Consider the following 9,093-nt stretch of genomic DNA (forward strand, 5'->3'; position numbering starts at 1 on the left):
GTATCGAAGTCTTTAACAGTTAACTTTGTTAACTTTGCATTCCAAAGATAAAGTTTTTCTTTTCCTGTTTGATGCAGAAGAATCAGTTCTACTTCGTTTGGATGACATAGTAGAGTCTCTCAAGTCTCCGTAGATATAACAAACACAGAAATAAATAACACAAAATAAATTGTAGCGATGCGTCAATTCCGAGCGACATGTCCGAACATGTAAGCTGAACAATAGTGTAATAGAAGTGAGTAATCAATAGTTGCGTGGCGCTCAAATAAAAGACTAATCGACGAGATTTCAAAATCGCGTAACTCCGGGTTTGCGTAAGTAGGGGTAGCGTAAGTCGAGGTATTACTGTATATATAACAAGTAACAACTATAATTTAACAAATGAATAACAAGCACCAGCAATTATGTTCTCATAAGATTTATTTTTCTATATTAGTAAAAGCACATCATTATAATTTTTCAAAAAATGATTTTCTTTACTTCCTTTTACCTCTACATTTTATGTTTGAAGCACAATTATCAGGAAGACCGTAACACCAACACACGTCACCCTAGTAGGTACAATATCCACTATCAGCTTTATTCTCTTTGCAGAGTTTGTTGCAGTATTGGTCTTTCTCACAATGTGTTCTGAAACCTTCTCTGTTCATAACATATCCGTCTTTCTTACAATTTACATCTAAATAGATATAAAACAGTCTTTATACATTTAAGTTTAATCATTGTTTTACCTAAATTATACTAATTGAATAAAATAAATAGTTGCACGCTTGATCTCATGTCGCTCTTTACACTATTTTATTTACTGGAGACAATAGTAGAATTTGAAAACAAGTATAATTAAGTACATTTAAAATAAATAAACCACATTTATTTAATTTCTTTAAACTGCTTTCCGGTAAAATATATCAAATAGTGTTAGCACACGGTGTGATCAATTGTGTAACTATTTTTCTGACTCATTATATGAAACTATTGATTCATTAATATTACAACTCTCTATTTATTTTTACTAAGTAACTATATATGTAAAAATTTTTTACATATATTACCCTATTTTTACCCTATATTAATAGAGCTGCAGCCAAAATCAAAATAAAATAATTCATTTTGAGTCTTCTGATAAAGTATGAATTTTTCGAAGATGGCTTCTTCGAATTAATCTTTTCAACTCTACAGAAAGAGAATACATAAGACACATATAGGGGAATAATTATATTAGATAATAAAAATTATTTAATTTGAAGAAATAAAGTAATATTGCGATAATTATCCATTAAACTTATTCCTAAAAGCTATTATTATCACTGAAAGTACGACACGACAGCAAAGAAAACAATAAATTCGTATTGGTAAGTAAATAATTGCTTAATAATAAAATAAACTTTGTTAAAATTAAAAATTAATTAAAATATTTTATTTTACTAATTATTAAACTAGAAGAGACCCGCCTAGTTTGAAATTAAACAATATAGCAACTCTACTTTAACGACATACTGTTGAAACGTATTCAAAACAGCACGGAACGAAATAAATGTAAAATCAATTTTTCGAATGCAAGAAGCATTTAGCGGAATAAAAGTGCACAGACAACAAATATTACAGTTGAACTGTCTGTTCCTTCAAAAAATATGCATTGTTCATGCTAACATAAAAGCAATTTCAACAACGAATTCATCCCTGCGTAGCTGAATCCACGTTCATTACACGAAGAATAAGAAAAAAGTTTTGATTTGACGTAGATGATTTGGTAAGAGTACTTTTAACTCCATTTCTGTACAATAAATCACGCTTTTCTATAGAAAATTTATTAAAAGTTAAGACTGATGTGTACAAAAAATTTTGCATTCATACTTTTGCTCAATTGTAGATTCAAATTTTGCTTTACAATTTTTATCTATTAATCAGCGACCGACATTAAACAGATTTCACTTTACAAAACAATTCGTTGTTAATTTTTTGAGCGTATCTTCATAAGTCAGAGAAAGTTTTGTCAGTGATCGATGTTCAAAGAAACCACACTACCACTAAATATGATTTTTACAAATATGTACAACTAGACCTGGCCAATGTCTTGACGAAGAAAAATTTTGAAATTAGATTACATTCGGCATGTAACTTTACATTCGGCATGTATAAAGAAATTATATTTCTTTATACATGCAGAATGTAAAGTCGTCGGGCGAGATGTCAATAGATTTAACAATTGCTGTTAAGTTACACATTGCTACGAAGGCTTTTTATTTTGACCTTTAAAAGCTGAATTTATCATGCTCGACGTCGTGACAATAGAAACTTTTCAAAACTCGCACCTGTTTTCTGAGGCCGAGCATGTGCGCGTTTTAATTAGTCTCTGGGGTTTTCTACGCTGCTGGCTGCATATATAAATATTTTAAACATTTCTTAACGTTTTTGCCGGCATTTCCAAAAGACATGCAGTTTTTAAACTACTTAGACCGAAAATTAAAAGCATACAGACACATGCTGTTTGCGTGCTGTGAATATGAACATAATATGTTTAATCTATACATTAGCTTGTTTTCCATACCTATATTGTTTTGAATACGAGAAACTTTATAAATTGTAGAATAACATCGAATGGCACGAAAAATTTGAAAAATTTAGTTTTTTTCCAAGTTAAAATCATTAACGAAAACGACTAATAATGAGACCAAAATCACGGTTATCAGATACATTTTACTTTAAACAAACAGGTCGTACGTAATTACCCATTTTTCCTTAAAGGTGTGTAACCTATAATTTTGCAATATGAAAATAAAATACTTTATCTTTACAGAAACACAAGTATATACGATGCTGGAAAAAAAATTAAATGAAAGAAAGAATATATGAATTGTTTCGCATTTATTCTAAGATATTTAAGCATAAGATTTTTTGAATAATTCATGATGATGTCCAATAATAGTGTTCCCGTATTCGATTCCCCAATGAACAATTTTTGACACTGTACACTGGTGGCTGAGTGTATAAAGCCACTAAACACAGGTAGTTTATCGCGAATTCCCGTCTGGCCAATAGGCTTGCCGCATAGAGCTTTCCGGATTTTTTTCACTTGTAGTAAATGAACTCGGAGACACCTGACTAGACAGTCGCTCACGTGTCGCGTTGAATAACACCAATTCAATTACGCAGAGTGACCATTACGAACCCAAAATTAGAAGTTACAAGATGCATTTTGTATGCATTTTGAAACTTCTACTTTGAAAATAACTGATCGAAATTCGGGCCGGGCCATATTACATTAATGCTCGGCTCCTCCCGTGTTCAATCCCAGAGACAATCTTAACCGCTTCGGACATCTATCGTCATTTTAGCGATATTAATGAAAATGTTTCTTGTTATTAACATTTAGAATATTATTGTGTACAGGCACAATGAAGTGACATTTTTCTCAACACTAGGCTAGTTGTAGGCTAGTAGCATCAACAAATTTAGAATATTTTTAAAAATTCATCTCTACCCTCAAAATTAAAATATTTATTATTTTTTAATAATTAATAATATATAAATTACTTTTTAATAAAATGTTATAACAGATGGCGCCACCTAATTTAACTTTGTACTAGTGTTTCTTAGAGTGATTATTAAATATATAAGTACTTTTTCGCAAAGTTACGAATGTTGTTACTGGTTTACATTTTTATTTGAAATCGGCAACTCAATCCACGAGAATGGGTGTTTCTACCTTTATGTGTGGAAGAAAGCACAGCTATTGAAAGAAGCCAGGGAAAATTGTGGACCTGGACGCATTGGTGTAAAACAGAACCGAGAAAACCAGTAGTAAATGCACTAAAATCTATACCTGCTTAGTACTACAGATAGAAACTTTTATAAAATGTACACTATATACACCTACTATAATTTAACAAATAAATAACAAGCAGCAGTAATTATGTTCACATAAGATTTATTTTCCTATATCAGTAAAAGACAGATCATTATATATTTTTAAAAGTTGATTATGTTTACTTTCCATATTGAAGACATTTATCATCCACTTGTAGGTATATCATCAGGAAGACCGTAACACCAACAATATAGAGAATGTGGACAATATCCACTTCCAGCTTTCATGCTTTTGCAGGCTTTGTCGCAATCTGAGCTATACCAACAAGGAAGACGGAAGTTATCACTAGTCACTGGGTAACCGTCTTTGTTACAATTTACATCTAAATAAATATAAAACAGTCTTTATACATTTAAGTTTAATCATTGTTTTACCTAAATTATACTAATCGAATAAAATAAGTAGTTGCACGCTTGATCTCATGGCGCTCTTTACACTATTTTATTTACTGGAGACAGAATAGTAAAATTTGAAAACAAGTATAATTAAGTACATTTAAAATAAATGAACCACATTTATTTAATTTCTTTAAACTGCTTTCCGGTAAAATATATCAAATAGTGTCAGCACACGGTGTGATCAATTGTGTAACTATTTTTCTGACTCATTATATAAAACTATTGATTCATTAATATTAGAACTCTATTTATTTTTACTAAATAAATATAGTATAATATACTATCATATAGTATGAAAAAAATATTTGTTGTTACTAAGAAAATGTATATTATGTAAAAATTTTTACCCAATATTAATAGAGCTGCAACGAAACTCAATATAAAATAATTCATTTTAAGTCTTCTAATGAAGTATGATTCTTCAAAGATGGCTTCTTCGAATTGATCTTTTCAACTCTATTTATACAAAGATAATACATAAAACACATATGGGCGAATAATTTATATCGGATAATAAAAACAATTTAATCTAAAGTAATAAAGTAATATTGCGATAATTATCCATTAAATTTATACCTAAAAGCTTTTATTATCACGTAAAGTGCGACACGACAGCTGAGAAAACAATAAATTCGTATTGGTAAGTAAATAATTGCTTAATAATAAAATAAACTCTGTTGAAATCAAAAATTAATTAAAATGTTCAATTTTATTAATTATTAAACTAGAAGAGACTCGCCTAGTTTGAAATAAAACAATATAGCAACTCTACTTTAATGACATATTCTTGAAACGTATTCAAAAGATTGTACTAAAAAGAATTTTATTTTTCACTGAAGATGAATATTGGCGTTCCTGAAAAATTTCTATTCTAGAAGAATTTTCATAATAAAAAAATAACACATTATTGTAAACTGATAAAAAAAACTTTTATTATAGAAAACAGTAAATTACTTACTCTATATTTTACGGCATAATAGACAAACACCCATTTCAGCATGGAATATTTAAATGTATATATTCGTCAGCCCGCTCCTTCGGCTTCAATTTTTTCTTGTTACTGTATTCTGGTTACAAAATCAAAACTAGAAACACACTTTTACTTATCGGTGTAAAAGATAAATTAAAAAACGTCGTAATTTACAGTTAAAATTTGTCATTTAAATATGTAACACGAATGCGTAAAAAGTGCATAGATATAATAATACATTTTATTAAACAATAGCATTTCTATTGAAGAGTTGGGCCAGACAGAGGTTACTTGTAACCTACTAAAGGTAGTATTTAGCAATTTATTAATCTATGGGCGATTGCAACTTCACATATAAGACAAACAACGATTTTTTCAGTTTATATTTTTAATAGAAGTCGTATCTTATATTGCAAAAATTCGGTATTTTATTCAGAATTGACAAAATAATTTAATAACCGATTTTCTATTAATTTTTAATTATTTAATAATAGAATTTATTTATAAATTCGTAAACATTTTCACAATACGAAGAATTGTATTTTACCGACGAAAAAGTCAGTTCTGTTCATGATTTGCGTAAAAAGACGTAATGAATATGTTTTTGTTTCTCATATTTTTTGTGTTTGTTAAGGTTATCTTCGTTTACTAAGACAATTATGATCTGATTTTGTAATTAGGTTATTGGAAGACCGATACAGCAATACAATTTTTAACAATAACGGTATTCATCTTCCTATTCTTAGAAGAGTTTGTCGCGATAGACGTATCTAAAACATTTGTATCTGCAGTAAGATTCCTCTTATTGATATCCATCCGTTTTGCCTTCTACATCTGAATAAATATAAAAAATTTCTTACAATAAATTATAACTAAGAATTAGAATCAAGGATACTCTTAATTCAAAATCGAAAGGAGTTATCCGAAACTAAAAAAATTGTAACAAAAATCAAAATGAAAGAAAGCATTTTGCAATTTTCTTATCGACTTTAAATCTTTTGAATTTAACTTTTTAATTATATTCATCTAGGTTAAATCACGTAATAAAAAGACTCAGTTTTATGTAATAAAATAATATTGCAATAATTATCCACTACATTTAGGTAAAACTTTTATTATTTTATATAACTTTAAAAGTTTACATTAACACGCCAGCTGAGAAAACGATCAACTTTTATTGGTAATTAAAGAAGTGTGGTGAAGCGAAGTTGTCAAAAGTGAAAACTCGTCAAAGTGTAATATAATATTAATTGTTAAACTATAGGAGACAACTTGATAATAAAATAAAATGATAAAACGAATAAAGTATATTTTAATGATATAACTTTGAAAATTATTAAATAAGATTGCATTCATTAACGACTTATTAGTGAAGCGAATATCGTCATTGCATCATCTAATTAATTAAATAACTTCAAAATTAAATAATTAAAAATAAATGCAAAATAAATGTATTTAAACTGATAAGAAAAATTAGCAGCAACCGTGTTGCATTGAGAATTTTTCCCGCGAAATCATCGCAAGAATATTTTTGTTTAGTTGTTAAATTTTTTCGGTTGTAGTAAAAAGAATAAAATTCGCGTACTGCGTTTTTCATACTTTTTTATGTTTATCGATTTACGACATAACATTTTGACCACGTTAATGTGAAATTAAATTTTTCGTGCATTCAGGTCAGTCACTTTTTTTATTATTATGGATTGTTTATTGTTGCCGTCGCTACTGTTACTGTCGATTAACGGAAAAGTGGATCTACCGTAAATGCAATGGCGTTGTTTATTCGTTATTTATCTTATTTTGGTTGATTTTTCTGATAAATGAGATAAACAGTAAACTGTTACACTTTTCATTGCATTGGAATTCGAATTCAAAAATATTGTATATGCGATTATTATAGTTTTTAGATATAAAAAAACTCTATATGTAAAAACTATAAATGCTTTCCAGCAATATGTTGGACTTTAAGCAAATATCAGTGATTTAATTAATTACTGATTTACAGCAATAATGCAAAGAGCTGCCATTAAATGATTTCTGAAGAAATTTAATAGAAGAATACCACAGAGTAACAAAACTAGCTATTTTTGTTTTACTTTATTTTTAAAAGCATAAATATGTTATTGTAACTTTGTAGTATATTACAGAAAGAAAATACGGCAATTGGTAAAATATAATTCCGGAAAATATTTGCAGTTTTGGATTAAAGACGCCTGGAAACGTCGAGAAATACAAAAAAAACTATGAGGTAATTTCTGTATGTATGGATGTTAGTGTGTGTGTCGTACGATTTCGTTCATTGGCTTTGAAGCTTAATAATTCCTATGCTTTTTGTGGGAAATTTCTAAAATTCTGCAAAGAACTTTGCGCATTAGGGAAATTGATGGTATTTAATTTTTGTAGTTAAAGGTCAAGGAATCGAGTGTGTGTGTACATCTAGTCATATCGCACTTATTGACAATTTCACTCGTTTTAGCATTTAAAACATTTTACGAAAGTTAACCCTACTTTCTGATGAAGCATTCTGCAATTTATATTAGTTAAAGATATATAAAGATTTCTAATAAAATATGAAAACAGATGGCATTTCCAAAATAGTAACTCGTTGTTTATTTCATTAACCTGAAACCGAATCAATGTACAGTACAAGAACAGACTTGAGGCTCCATCATATATATAAGTATTAAACTATTTAATATTGTTCCTGGTATCAAAATAATTTATAATTCAATGACTCAAAAACATTTACCTCGATAAAAAGATAATTTTACTATTTTTTATATGCTAATTTACTGTAATATTTTTATGTGTTTTGTTTAAAAAATTAACATTTAAGAATAACCATTTGCTATATTCCTTGCTGCTTAGATTTGCTTATTCTTTGTATTTATAATTTATATCTACCAACTTTTCTATATAAACAATTGTTATTGATCTATTGGCTCATGTTTGAAGAGCGTGGCGACGAATTTCAGCTCATCCGATGAAAGAAACTAGTTTACTTTTTCTTATACACAACCCTTGAGACAGTAACAATTCGAAAGAAATTAAAACAATGATTTTAACGTTCCAAAAAATAACTCAATAAATTACAGTTTAACACAATAATAATCAATTTTTTGAAATAAGAAAAAAAACTAGATTAATAAAAATTATAGATTTTTTTAAAGATTAATTCTGACATGCATAGTTCCATAACTATTAATACATAAAAGTGTACACAGATTCTATAGATACTCTGTATAATTATTACTAAATTTATTATTTTGTATATTCTGACAGGAAATTATATTCACGAGTTGTGATTATGTGCCTGTTATCAATAAAATTACTTTATGTCAGTAATTTTAATAAAAGCAAAATATAAACTTTGTTTATTTTATAATCTTTACAAATGGATTATCTTCACAGAAATTTCACATAATAATAATTCTACAGATTTATCGAAAGGCTGGTTCTTAAAGCGAATTAATAAATCTACATTAGACAAATTTAGATTTCTCGTAAACTAGAATTATTTACTTAAAAAACTAATTACTAAGAATTTGCTAGTAGTCACAACTCTTTACATGTCAATTTTTAATTTTTTAATTCTGTAAGTTTTTTATACAGTACGTTATGTAACAGAAAGTTACTCAATTGAAATTGACATGATTTCGGCATTTTTATAATGCGAAAATATGTAGCTCATGATGATTTTTTAAACTGATGTATAGAAATCTTTACTAGTTGTTGATAAATAGAACAAAGTTATTATTTATTAAAAAGTAATTTAAATATTTCGGTAAACGTAATTCGTAAATGCGCGTAAATCGTATTGTAGCATTTTTTACATTTATGGCATTAAGAGACGACCTTAG

The 9,093-nt window shown here is 28.0% G+C and overlaps 1 long non-coding RNA gene across 1 annotated transcript; it reads right to left on the reverse strand.

Moving 5' to 3' along the window:
• Positions 1 to 3,911: 3,911 nt before the first annotated feature.
• On the reverse strand, positions 3,912 to 4,716 carry LOC136972365 (uncharacterized). The gene is made up of 2 exons (XR_010880317.1): positions 4,614 to 4,716; positions 3,912 to 4,190 (listed from the first exon to the last, which is right to left on the reverse strand). It is a non-coding gene; the product is annotated as an uncharacterized lncRNA (long non-coding RNA).
• Between the last annotated feature and the right edge of the window lie 4,377 nt (positions 4,717 to 9,093).

Source organism: Centruroides vittatus, unplaced genomic scaffold (assembly GCF_030686945.1).
Source record: "Centruroides vittatus isolate TY-2023 unplaced genomic scaffold, ASM3068694v2 contig_290, whole genome shotgun sequence".
Lineage (NCBI taxonomy): Eukaryota > Metazoa > Arthropoda > Arachnida > Scorpiones > Buthidae > Centruroides > Centruroides vittatus.